The sequence below is a fragment of the Microcaecilia unicolor genome, chromosome 2, assembly GCF_901765095.1.
Source record: "Microcaecilia unicolor chromosome 2, aMicUni1.1, whole genome shotgun sequence".
Lineage (NCBI taxonomy): Eukaryota > Metazoa > Chordata > Amphibia > Gymnophiona > Siphonopidae > Microcaecilia > Microcaecilia unicolor.
This window is the reverse complement of record NC_044032.1, coordinates 44774713-44789087: the sequence shown is the minus strand read 5'-3', so window position 1 is coordinate 44789087 and position 14375 is coordinate 44774713. Positions and strand designations below refer to the sequence as shown.

At 43.9% G+C, this 14375-nt stretch overlaps 1 protein-coding gene across 1 annotated transcript in view; it reads left to right on the top strand.

Moving 5' to 3' along the window:
* Positions 1–14375, top strand: part of LOXHD1 (lipoxygenase homology domains 1) — a 439720-nt gene that overhangs the window by 406826 nt on the left and 18519 nt on the right. The gene's annotated exons all lie outside the window — the stretch shown is intronic.

Genomic DNA, 14375 nt, shown 5'->3' with positions numbered 1-14375 from the left:
GGAAGCTCGCCAGGTGCCCTTGGCCTGGATTGGCCGCTGTCGTGGACAGGACGCTGGGCTTGATGGACCTTTGGTCTTGTCCCAGTGTGGCATTACTTATGTACTTATCATTTCAATGGGCAGGATCAGGCACTACAAATCCCACACAACTTTGGGGATGTAAGCTCAAAACCAGGACTGTCCGAAATATCCAGCCTGGAACTGGGTAACTTAGCATCTCTGCTAAAGAAGCAGAATGCCCCTCCGTATCTCAATGACCCTTCTCCATTTTTGCCCCTTCTCTCCTCCACCACCCCACCCCATTCTGCTTCATCCTTTCCTAACCAGTCTGTCTTTTGCCCTGTTTCCCACAGATAGTTGTTTTTTTTTTTTTCTTCAAGTCTAAAATAAATATTTAACATAAGCTATAGCAGTAACCCTTGGAGAAACATTCACAAAGTATTTTTGCTATTTTATAAGACACTTTATAAAAAGTTGTGTGTTGTGTTGTTTCACTAATTGGAACCAAAGGGACAGCAGGTGTCTCATATATCTGTAGCTACTGTGCTGTAATGAAGAGCTATAGAATGAGGGGCAATGTTTTATTGCTTCTGTAAACATGCACCACATAGAGTCGAACACATGGGTAGGGTGGGAGAGATCAGATGACTGAGCAGGCAACATTGTTTTAAGGGAGAAAACAGCATGCACAACCCCCCCCCCCCCCCCCCCCCCAACAACACTCTTCTTTGACACATGTTTTCCACAGAAAATATGTTAGCCCTATAGGTTGGAGTGGGGAAACATATCATCAGGGCTTCCCAGGGGCAGGTCCGCTTTACAAGATAACCAAAATATAGAAAACTAATCTGGTCCTTAGACCAGTTGCTTTGGAATATGGGTTTGTATTTATAATAATTACATACAAGAATGAAGTTTGAACTGAAATTCAGAATATTGGAAGCTAATTGTCATCATTAGCCAAAGTAGAATAAAGAATCTAGTTAAATACATAGTAACATAGTAGATGACGGCAGAAAAAGACCTGCATGGTCCATCCAGTCTGCCCAACAAGATAAACTCATGTGTATACCTTACCTTGATTTGTACCTGTCTTTTTCAGGGCACAGACCGTATAAGTCTGCCCAGCACTATCCCCTCCTCCCAACCACCAGTCCCGCCTCCCACCATCGGCTCTGGCACAGACTGTATAAGTCTGCCCAGCACTATTCCCCGCCTCCCAACCACCAGTCCCGCCTCCCACCACCAGATCTGGCACAGACCGTATAAGTCTGCCCACCACTATCTTCGCCTCCCAACCACTAACCCCTCTTCCCCCCACCGGCTCCACCACCCAATTTCGGCTAAGCTTCTGAGGATCCATTCCTTCTGCACAGGATAATACTGTCCATTGTTGAAGAGTGAAACCATGGAAAAATATACATGGAAAACTGGAAAATAATATAAGAAAAAGAGCAGGAAGACCTGACACTATAATATTGAGAACTATAGAGCACACTAAGGAACATAGTTGTCTTCCAGGAAAAAATTGTAATTGAGCTGGTTCATAAAAAATGTACCTGTTCCCCTGATGGGAAATAAAACATTTACAAGGAAATCACATTTTATATATAGCTCCCAATGAAATTACTGCCTGATGTAATGCTAACAATTTCTTCCTCCAAAGTTGAGTCCATCTTGAGACGTCAGGAAATATTACTACTGCTTCACCCAGAAAGGAAATATTCTAAAGCCTCAATTTCCTCATTAATAAAAATGATTTTTTAATCACAATGTTGATCTGAGAATTTAAAGAAAGTTAACTGTCAGAGAGACCCCCAGTAATTTAATACAATTCTCAAAGTTGAAATTAGGATTGCTTAACTTTAAAATATTATTGTTCCAGATTGTGTCTTGATGTTCTAATAAAAATTTAGTTTTTTCTTTATTTATTTTTAAATGGTTGATCTCCTATCCTATTTTCAATAAGTTGAATGCAATCCCTTATCTTAACTGAGGTGTCCTTTGTAGAAAAATAAATTGGGAGGCGGACAGTAATGTCACCTTTGTAGCTTAAGATTTCAAAACCAGCATTTTTCCAATGCAAAGCCCGAGGAAGACATCAAAACATTAAACAATAATGGAGATAGTGGGAAGCCCTGAGGGACACCCCACTTCATTTGTCATGGCTATGAATATGATCCTTGAAATTTCACTTTACAAGTTCTAGAAGGTAAAAAGCCTTTGAACCAATTCTGTATCGTCTGCCCTATTCCAAACTTGCTTAATATAGTTAGTGGTAGTTAGGGTTACCATATGTCCGGATTTACCCGGACATGTCCTCTTTTTGAGGGCATGTCCAGGCAACCAGATGGGTTTTGCCAATCTGCCCGTTTGTCCGGATTTCTGGACAAACGGGCAGGCTGGTGGGCCGGCCGTCCTATAGGACAAACGGGCAGATTGCTAGCCTCCCCTCCCCTTACTTACTAGTGCCCTGGTGGCCTAGTGACCTCTTCCGCCTTTGGGACAAGAAAGAGCCCCCTCTTTCCTGCCCGGAGCGCTGCCCTGCATGCATCCTTCCTGTTGCTGATCCTCGGAGCCGATTCAAAATGGCCGCCGAGAGTTGAAGTGACTTCGCGAGACTTCAACTCTCGGCGGCCATTTTGACTCGGCGCCGAGGATCAGCAACAGGAAGGATGCATGCAGGGCAGTGCTCCGGGCAGGAAAGAGGGGGCTCTTTCCTGCCCCGAAGATGTCACTAGACCACCAGGGCAGTAGTAAGGTAAGGGGAGGGGGCGACGGGGTATGTGACAGGGGGCAGAGTGAGGGTGTGACGGGGCGGAGTGAGGGTGTGACAGGGGGTGGAACGGGGTGTGTGGTGGGGGAGGGGCATGTGTCCTCCTTTTTGGAGGACAAAATATGGTAACCCTAGTGGTAGTAGATGATCCACAAGGTCGAAGGCACTGGATAGGTCGAATTGGGGGATTACAGCTCTGTGACCTGTGCTCATAAGTCTTTTACCTTCTGCAAAAGAATATTCAAAACCAACCCTGTACTAAAATGTCTTCGAAATTCTGATTGGAAGTAATGTAACAGATGAAATTTGTCCAAGTAATCAACTAATTGTAATGTGACTAATCCCTCCATAAGTCTGGTAAATATCGGAATTGATGCAACTGTGTGATCTTCTCATTTTTATGGATTGGTGTTAAAATAATATTGCCTCATTCTTGAGGAAATCTGCCTCAAGCAAGTCGGTCAATCATTCATTCAAGAATTGAGGGTTCCTTTTACAAAGCCGTGCTAACAATTCCTGCGCAGCAAATGAGAGGAAGCCCATAGGAATTGTTTCCGTTTCTCTTTCCAATTTAAAGTGAAACTTAGGGCCCTGTTTACTAAGCCAGCTAGAGGTGGGCTAGCGTTTTTATTGCGCGCTAAGCATTAGTGTACACCATGGGCGTAGCTGTGTGGGGCCACGGGGGCCTGAGCCCCCTAGATTTGGCCCTGGCCCCCGCCAACTCTTTCGACCCCCCTTCCTGCTGCCGCTAACCCTCTCCCACCGCCGCCATCGGGTACCTGTGCTGGCAGGGGTCCCCAACCCCCGCCAGCCGAAGTCCTCTTCAGCCGGTCTCCAGGACGGCGCATTGCTGCAGCTCATGTGGAACCCTAAGATTCTGTTTCTGTGTGAGTCGTCCTAACGTCCTGCACGTTCAACGGCAGGACGACTCACACAGAAGAAACAGAATCCTTGGCTTCCACATGAGCTGTAGCAATGCGCCGGCCCGGAAACCGGCTGAAGAGGACTTCAGCTGGCTGGGGTTGTGGACCCCTGCCAGCACAGGTATCGGATGGCGGCGGGGGACTCGGGGGAAGGTTGGTGGCGGCGGGAAGGGGGATCAAAAGGGGAGGGGCGCCGGGAGGGGTCAAAGGTGGCGGGGGGTCCGCGGCGCTGGGGGGGCTAAAATGTGCCCCTCACCTCAGGCTCTGGCCCCCCTCCCGCCGAAGTCTGGCTACGCCCCTGGTGTACACTATCTGTGTAGATGCCCATTAGCATATGCTAAAAAATCCTAGTGCACCTTAGTAAACAGTGCCCTTAGTAAATAATAGTTTGACCATATCAATGGGGACCATAAAAATGGATTAAAATGTGATGACTAATGGTTAGAAAAAACAAATAGACCCAGGTGATGGCCTTTTTGATGAGAAAATTGGAAATTAGGTCAAATTAGATACAGAGAATTTAGAAAGTCCAACAAGTCCCTCACATTCTGGTCTGAAGCATCTTCTATACTCAGATTACTACCTCCTAATAGGAAAATACTACAAAAATCAAGAGAGTGGGTCATAAAAAGAGATATACCACAAAGATCAAATCATGTGAAACGCATACATATATCCAGAAATGTTAGTAATGCCTTCTATTATATTACTATCATGTATTCCATTACCACGCAATCCAACATCCTTCTGTAATACCAAATGTCTATTCTCTTCTCATTTCCATTTTCCATGATGTTTTGTAAGCCACATTGCGCCTGCAAAGAGGTGGGAAAATGTGGGATACAAGTGCAATAAATAAATAAATAAATAAAATGCATCTTTCAATTTCGGCCATAATATAAGGGGACAATAAAATAGTAAGCAACAGCAAGTATCTTATAGACTCTCATTTGAGATTTCACACAGAAGAATTTCAACAGCAGGGGAAGACAAAGAATCTACCAGTTTTTACTTTTAAGAATGATTTGTAAATAATCGGTACACTCTCCCTTTCTTAATTAACCTAGGGGCCCTTTTACAAAGCACGGGAGGGTTTAACACATGAGTACAGCATTCCAAATCGTCACTACCACCGGGCTAGTGCTTGCGCCTGGCGGTAATTCTGAGTGTGGCGTGATGAATCCCGCAAGAGAAAATAATTTTCTACCGCGGGGGGAGGGAGCGTTCCTGGTGGTAACCAGCAGTTGGCGCTCACTGCATGGTTACCATGTGGGCAGCGTATGAGCACTTACCGCTAGGTCAGTGGGTGGCGGTAAGGGCTCAGGGCATAAATAGGCACACGCTAGTTTTAATTTCAGCCTAAGCCCATTTCCTGGCCCATTAAAAAAAGCCCTTTTTCCCAGCCATGGTAAAAAAAAATGGCCCAGTGCGCATACAAAACACACGCCCACACTACCACAGGCCACTTTTTACCACAGCTTAGTAAAAGGACCCCCTAGGTAGATGGATGATTTTATATCCAGCAGGATATATGTCTTTTACTATAGGGTCTTCATAGGTCCTAAGACAGGTTTCAATGTAAAAACCAAACCTGGTTAATGCATTTCTCTAATCTTATCTACTTTATTTCCAGGGCTGTGCCAACACGGTAAGCGCTGCAGGGGTCGCCTGCCTTCAAGGGCGCCACGCCGTCACGTTGTATTTTTTTTTTAAAAAACCTTACTCCTCCGCTCCCCTCCATCTCCGATTCCCCGGCGCTTTAAATTTACCTCGCTCCGCCTCCGACGTCTGCGCAGCATCAGTGAAAGCGCTGCCTGTCTGACGTCTCTCCACCAGCCTTCCTTTCGCTCGTTCGTTCCCTCTGTGTCCCGCCCTCAAGGAAATGATGTCAGAAGAAGCTTGACACAGAGGGAACGAACGAGCGAAGGGAAGGCAGGGCTGGTGGAGAGACGTCAGACAGGCAGCGCTTTTACTGACGCTGCGCAGACGTCGGAGGGAGGTAAATTTAAAAGTCCGGGGGGGCGGGGGCACGCGCCAACTGATAGTCTGCAGGGGGGCGCCAACTGATGGTCTGCAGGGGAGTGCCAGAGACCCTAGGCACGGCCCTGTTTATTTCCCACCAAACAAGCATTCATATAAAATCATGGCATAGGCATATAAGAATTATTTAAAACACCAGTGTGCAATTTCTAAGCACCATGGCAACCTGCAACTTGGGATTTGTCTAGCCCAGATATAGTTGATATGTTTCTGAAAGAAACTGTTTAGTTCTTTGGCTTCTAGTTAAATAGGCTTGAGTATTATTAGATGAAGTTTTGCAGATAATTAAACACTTGATTATTTAATAGGCATCTGAGCTAAGTTTTTCATGTATTTTATTAACACTGCATGTAAGTAATGAGAGTTCTTACATTGTAATTGATGTGGTTATTTATATTATGAACCATCTAGAGAAAGGGTTCAACCCAGTCCTCGGGACACACCCTGCAGTCAGGATTTCAGGATTCCCACAATGAATATGCATGAGATAGATTTGCATACAACAGAGGCAGTGCATGCAAATTTATCTTATTCATACTCATTGTGCTTATTTTAAAAACCAGAGTACCTCTTGCTCTGTTTCTCCTTCCTGTCCTCTGGCTGTCTATGCAGGGACCCCCTTTCTGTCTTGTTAGTTTCTCTCCTGCCTCCTGTGAGCTCAGAAACTCCTGTGGTGTGTGTGCTAGTGCAGTAATCAGACCTGCTTAGTAGGGGGGGAAAAAGCCATTCCCCATAGCTGCTTCCACATTGTACCTGGAGGAAGGCTGAGTGGATGTGTGAGACATGTCAGCTTACAAAAGTAGCCACCTTACTCTCCCTTCTCAGGCCTCTGCAAAACGGTTGGCCTGAGGTTTACAGAGCAAGATGCTGTTCCTCTGGCCTTTCAGTTCAGGAAAAATATATTTTCCCTCCAAACTCTTGGGTATATATATATATATTTTTTTGTTACATTTGTACCCCATGCTTTCCCACTCAGGCAGGCTCAATGTGGTTACATGGGGCAATGGAAGGTTAAGTGACTTGCCCAGAGTCACAAGGAGCTGCCTGTGCCTGAAGTGGGAATTGAACTCAGTTCCTCAGTTCCCCAGGACCAAAGTCCACCACCCTAACCACTAGGCCACTCCTCCACTGTTGCTACTATTTGAGATTCTACATGGAATGTTGCTATTCCACTAGCAACATTCCATGTAGAAGTCGGCCCTTGCAGATCACCAATGTGGCCGCGCAGGCTTCTGCTTCTGTGAGACTGACGTCCTGCACGTATGTGCAGGACGTCAGACTCACAGAAACAGAAGCCTGCGCAGCCTTCTACATGGAATGTTGCTAGTGGAATAGCAACATTCCATGTAGAATCTCCAATAGTAGCAACATTCCATGTAGAATCTCCAATAGTATCTATTTTATTTTTGTTACATTTGTACCCATGCTTTCCCACTCAGGCAGGCTCAATGTGGTTTACATGGGGCAATGGAAGGTTAAGTGACTTGCCCAGAGTCACAAGGAGCTGCCTGTGCCTGAAGTGGGAATTGAACTCAGTTCCTCAGGACCAAAGTCCACTACCCTAACCACTAGGCCACTCCTCCACTCCAAAAAAAAACATCCCAGACCCTCCCATTGGATGGGCTTCATAGGGGCTATATGGAAAATTACTAGACATGTCTTCATGCTGATTCCAGTGCACAAATTCTTTGCAAAACGCAGCACATCCAGATTAAGAGCCAACATCAGCCTTGGTGACACCCAGGTCGCACAATCCATTTCAAAAGTTAACACACTGAAGAAGGTAAAGATGTAACCTTATGGTCAGTGCAAATGGCCTGAAAGTCAGGGGAACTGGATTCGATTCCCACTACACTTTCCTGTGATTCTGGGCAAGTCACTTAACCCTCCATTGCCCCAAGTATAAAATAAATGCCTGTATATAACACATAAACTGCTTTGGTTATAATCCCTGAAAGGCAGTACATCTAATCACTTTCCCTTTAGATCACCCCTTAGCTGTTAAGGCAGCTCGTGACAGGGAGGGAGGGTCGGCACACATATGTTTTCATTCGATTTGAAACCAGATAAAAAGTAAAATTTATAAACAACCTAAAAACAGATCCCTTAAATATATAACTAGTCAACATTAGCATGTGGCCATTTATAGAAAAGCTAGAAAATTAGCCATTTTATGGCTGCAGTAAAAATGGACTTAGCACATGGAAAAAGCTTGTGAAAGGGTGTGCTAAGGACGCTTTATGCCACAGCTTAATAAAAGGATCCCTATGCTTGGTTAGTTAACCAGATACCAGCACACCATGTCAGTTGGATCTAGGTTCTATTCTATTTTGTTCTAAGGACTTGTATTCTGCCCTATTCCAAATGAATTCTGAGCAGACTATGAATAAGAATTCAATTTCAGTTAGTTGAGAGTTGCAAAAACACAGAGTAAAAGATTCAAAATAATTGAATTAGTCAAACCTTCAAAGCTTTCCAAAAATAAATATGTTTTTAAAGCTTTACAGAAAAGAACATTGCTCTAATCTGCAGTAGGCGATCATTCCAAATTTTAGCTCCTTGATATAGAAAAGAATTTTCCAGAATACGCTTAAAACGATCCTACTTCATTACTGGGTATCTCAAGAGTTAATAACGTAGATAGACATGTCTCAAGTCTTCTTGCCAGATAAGAAATCAACTGGGTAAACTAGATCAGACCCATGCCATTTAATATCTTAGGGCCCTGTTTACTAAGCAGCGCTAAGGACCCACTAGCATTTTTAGCGCACGCTAATGATTATCATGCTCTAAATGCTAAAATTGCCCATAGAAACGTATGGGTGACTCTAATGTTTAGCACGCGCTAAAAATACTAGAGCACCTTAGTAAAACTCACCGATATTCAGTGCTGGTACTGGATTAGGGTCTAATTCAGTCTGTAGCAGCCAGTGTTTAAAAAATGTGGACCACCACATGGGCTGAATATTGCACCCATTCAGTCTGCTAAATGGATTAGCTAGATAACTTAGAACAGAGAGAAGGTTGTCCTAACTGATCTGGATAGCAGACTGATTACCACGCCAGAGGAGTGGCCTGGTGGTTAGGGTGGTGGACTTTGGTCCTGAGGAACTGAGTTCAATTCCCACTTCAGGCACAGGCAGCTCCTTGTGAGTCTGGGCAAGTCACTTAACCCTCCATTGCCCCATGTAAGCCACATTGAGCCTGCCATGAGTGGGAAAGCGCGGGGTACAAATGTAACAAAAAAAAAAATAGATACTATTGGAGATTCTACATGGAATGTTGCTATTATTGGAGATTCTACATTCCACTAGCAACATTCCATGTAGAAGGCTGCGCAGGCTTCTGTTTCTGTGAGTCTGACGTCCTGCACGTACGTGCAGGACGTCAGACTCACAGAAGCAGAAGCCTGCGCGGCCACATTGGTGATCTGCAAGGGCCGACTTCTTCATGGAATGTTGCTAGTGGAATAGCAACATTCCATGTAGAATCTCAAATAGTAGCAACAGTGGAGGAGTGGCCTAGTGGTTAGGGTGGTGGACTTTGGTCCTGAGGAACTGAGTTCAATTCTCACTTCAGGCACAGGCAGCTCCCTGTGAGTCTGGGCATGTCACTTAACCCTCCATTGCCACATGTAAGCCACATTGAGCCTGCCATGAGTGGGAAAGCACAGGGTACAAATGTACAAAAAAAAAACCAAAGTTCTGGCTATCTTATCTGGATAATCAGCACTACCACTATTCAGACAGTGGTGCTAAATATCTGTGTGTGTATATATATATATATATTTAATCTCTGCAGCTGGCGTTTAAATAAAAATGCAGTCCACAGTGGCTGAATAATGACCCAATATGTTTTAACAAATGAGATGAGGAGGAAGGGCACCTCGTACTGATTATCTGTATTCTTGAGAGTGACAAAAGGCCAACTGTGGCGAACTGGTCAACAAATTAGGACTAGACCTGTAGTGATTAAGTCGAAGCACTTTTGAAGACTTGCTGCTCTCCCCCCCCCCCCCCCCCCCCCCCCCCCCAGCTTCACCTCTGAACCTGGTAAAGCACTGCTAGGAATGGAACATTACAGTTATAGCATGTTCCACCCACTCTCAAATTACTGCAAAAATAAGCTTAACTAAATGGGTATTTTCTCCCCCAGTGAGAGGAACACTAACCTGAGGGTGCATTTCAGCCTTACTAACATTTAAGGGTGACAGAACTCAAATGTAACCTTAAGAAAATATACAGCTGGTATTGTAGCTGAGCGGTAAATTAGCTCACTTGTTATCAATCATTTCAGCCGCTGATTGTCAGATCTGCTAAGGTCAATTTTCATTTCATTTTTTATGTTAGCTTATCATGTTCAATACTAACAGAGCTTCTCTATCTGAAAGCAAGGTTTATGCTTCACTGACTATTGAACAGGTCTCTGTAAGTAACAGTACATTTTGTACTGTATTGATTGAGTTGTATTTTAGAAACCTCGGCACTTTAATTAACAATGATTAAGAACATCAGCATGGCTGCTTGGCTTGATGTTATGTCAATGTGTGCCTGTGATTTACCAGAAGCCTTTAGTACATCCGGCGACCGACAATACACTCATTCTACACCTGGACTAGCTTACCGCACTCCCTGTAACTTAGACTGATTCCTCATATCTTACTCAACTGTACATATAATTTTCCTTCAGTTTAGCCACCCATCTATTTATCCCAATGACTTTGGCCTACCCATCTTGTCCCATCTATGCATCTCACTTGTACGTGGCCCCTTGGCAGAGGCGTAGCCAGGCTTTGAGGTCAGGGGGAGCAGACGTTTCTAAAATAGACACCAGTCATAAGTACATAAGTATTGCCACACTGGGACAGACCAAAGGTCCATCAAGCCCAGCATCCTGTTTCCAACAGTGGCCAATCCAGGACACAAATACCTGGCAAGATCCCAAAAAGCTCAATACATTTTATGCTGCTCATCCCAGAAATAAGCAGTGGATATTCCCCAAGTCAATTTAATAATGGTCTATGGACTTTTCCTTTAGGAAGCCGTCTAGACCTTTTTTAAACCCCGCTAAGCTAACCGCCTCTACCACATTCTCTGGCAACAAATTCCAGAGTTTAATTACATGTTGAGCGGAGCAAAATTTTCTCTGATTCGTATTAAATTTACTACTTTGTAGCTTCATCGCATGCCCCCTAGTCCTAGTATTTTTGGAAAGAGTAAACAAACGATTCACATCTACCCGTTCCACTCCACTCAGTGCCAACCAGGCAGCGGTGTCAATGTTTTTGCTCAGGAGGAGTGGCTGAGTTGCCCAGAGGTTAGTGCAGTGGCCTGAGAACCTGGAGAACTGGGTTTGATTACTTACAAATCTAGAAAACTTCAGTACAGGCTAATGCCAAAATGTGGGTAATCTAATACTAACTTGTGCTGAAACTAGCCTATAACTCTCTAAACAGTTGTAATGCTATTTTTTGATATGTTTGGAGAAAAGCCCTCAGAAACCAAAGTAGCATTCTTTGGTTTGAACACTGTTACAAAGATTCTCTTATGTGTCAGTGTTTAGTTTCTATCGTTGGGCTAACAACTCCAACAAATTTTAATATTTTTTTGTTTGCTTTTAAGCTATGACAGTGCTTTTAAGTCAATGTCAGTCTCAAAGTGCACTTTCTGTGCAATCTCTTATAAATTTAAAAAATTCACTTTGTCAAAATGCTTTATCGAACTGCAATAATTACGCCAAGTACAAGCGCCATTTTGAGAACGAGAACTCAATCGCGAAAGCAGGTAAAGAAATTAATCTTGCGGCACAGTACAGCACGTTGTTCCTGAAGAAGCCTAGTAAGGGGTGAAACGGATGGGCCCCGGAGAACGATGAAAGACGAGTGCCGTCTTGAACAATGAAAGCTACGTTTTTTTACAGCAGGCTGCAGATAAGTTTCCAACGAGTCGTTATTTTGGCCTGACTTTAATTCTCTTGAGCTTGCACATGTTAAATAGGCTAAAGGGTTGTATTCCTGTGGAGGAGTTTAAATTGTTGGTTCAAAGCTTGGTAATAATGTGAGCAAGTGCAAGGTGATGCATGTGGGAAAAAAGTACCCGAATTATAGCTAAGTCATGCAAGGTTCTACGTTAGGAGTTACGGACCAAGAAAGGGATCTGGGTGTCGTCGTCGATAATACACTGAAACCTTCTGCTCAGTGTGCTGCTGCGACTCGGAAAGCGAATAGAATGTTGGGTATTATTAGGAAAGGTATGGAAAACAGGTGTGAGGATGTTATAATGCTGTTATATCGCTCCATGGTGCGACCGCACCTTGAGTATTGTGTTCAATTCTGGTTGCCGCATCTCAAGAAAGATATAGTGGAATTGGAAAAGGTGCAGCGAAGGGCGACTAAAATGATAGCAGGGATGGGACGAATTTCCTATGAAGAAAGACTAAGGAGGCTAGGGCTTTTCAGCTTGGAGAAGAGACAGCTGAGGGGAGACATGATAGAGGTATATAAAATAATGAGTGGAATGGAACAGGTGGATGTGAAGCGTCTGTTCACGCTTTCCAAAAATACTAGGACTAGGGGGCATGCAATGAAACTACAGTGCAGTAAATTTAAAACAAATCGGAGAAAATGTTTCTTCACCCAACGCGTAATTAAACTCTGGAATTCGTTGCCGGAGAACGTGGTGAAGGCGGTTAGCTTGGCAGAGTTTAAAGGGGTTTAGACGGTTTCCTAAAGGACAAGTCCATAAACCGCTACTAAATGGACTTGGGAAAAATCCACAATTCCAGGAATAACATGTATAGAATGTTTGTACGTTTGGGAAGCTTGTCAGGTGCCCTTGGCCTGGATTGGCCGCTTTCATGGACAGGATGTGGGCTCAATGGACCCTTGGTCTTTTCCCAGTGTGGCATTACTTACGTACTTATGTACTAATATAGGGGTCCTTTTACTAAGCCGTGTAGGCGCGAACACGTGTTCTACATGTGTAAATTTTTAACTACCGCCTGACTACCACGTGGCCCGAGTGGTAATTTGATTTTCTACGTGTGCCCACTGGGTGCCACAGAAAAGTTCTGTTGTGCAGCGCTAACCGGGCGGTAATCAGCATTGTACACAAGCTGACGATTACTTCCCGGTTAACGTGTGAGATTTTACCAGTAGGTCAATGGGTGGAGGTAAAGTCTCAGGCCCAAAGTGGACGTGCACCAATTTTTATTTTGCCGCACGTCCATGTTCGAATGAAAAAAAGGGTCTTTTTTGCAGGTGCGCTGAAAAATGGACCCGCGTGCATCCAATACACGCGTCTACACCAGTGCAGGCCACTTTTCCGCGCACCTTAGTAAAAGGACCTCAAAGGGTCTGGATTACTTCAATACCCTATACTTGGTCTTGGTGAAGTCTAATATTAGAGCATTACAGGTTGGCCAGAATACTGCAGCACATCTTACCTCTGATTTCTCATGCTTCCAGCATATCTCCCCAGTACTAAAGGGGTTCCATTGGTTACCGGTGGAGAAAAGAATTCAGTTTAAAATTTTGCTTTTGATTCACAAAGCTTTGCAGTCTAATGCTTATTATCATTTGAAAACTGTTTTCAGAATCTATCGGCCAAATAGGTCTTTGAGATCAGTGGGGATTGGTTTATTATCTATTTCAGCTTTGTGGAAGATATACTTTGAAGAAACAAGGCAAAAAATCATTTTTGATAGTGGGTCTAAGATTGCGGAATTCATTGCTGGAGCAGATTAGGACAATTGGGGATACAAGCCAATTTAAAAAATTGTTGAAAACATTTATTTGCAGAAGCATTTATGATTTGAAGAACTGAGTTTATTTTATAGTTGGCTGAAGAGACTAATTATTGTATAGCGGAGACAAGAGACTATGGCTGTATTTTGTTTGTTTTAATGTTGGTTTTTTTGAGGGATTTTATGATTATGCATGTATTTTTGTAATCCGCATAGTAATTATGCAGAATATCTCTATATATAAAAGGCACCTCCAAGGTTCTAATTGAAGCCTCCAGCCGGAAACTTGAGGTGGCAGAGATATCCGGTTTGGCACCTGCAGTGGTTGCCCTGGGTGATTAATAGGGTCAGCTGGGGTCAGAGCTCCTTGCAAGTAAAGCAATTAACTCCTCCCAGAGTTGTTTTCTCAGGCACCTGGAGTGGTTGCCCTGGGTGATTAACAAGGTCACCTGGGGTGCACACTCTCTCAAACATGCACACTCCTAGGAAAACCTTGCTAGCGCCCGTTTCATTTCTCAGAAACGGGCCTTTTTTACTAGTAAATAAATAAACTGAACTAAACTATGATTAACAACCTTGAAGCATGTATTGTAACCAGTGGTATATGGAAACATACTTTACCACAGGGATTTCCATTTTCTTATTTTGGTCATATCTTAAGCCATGAGTTGGCAACTTTCCTGGACAAATACCTATAAAAGGTGATAATGCTGTGCCCTAGGCAGGACCTCACCAAGAATCAGCCTTGGTTGTGGGAGAGGTGTCCTTTCCAACAGAACCAGCCAGGCTGGATGGGCTCCCACAAAAAGATCTAACCTGTTAAGAGAACAGGAGAAACAGCCATGTTGGATGGGAAAAAAAACATCCCAGCATGCCAATCTCTCTCAAGTTCC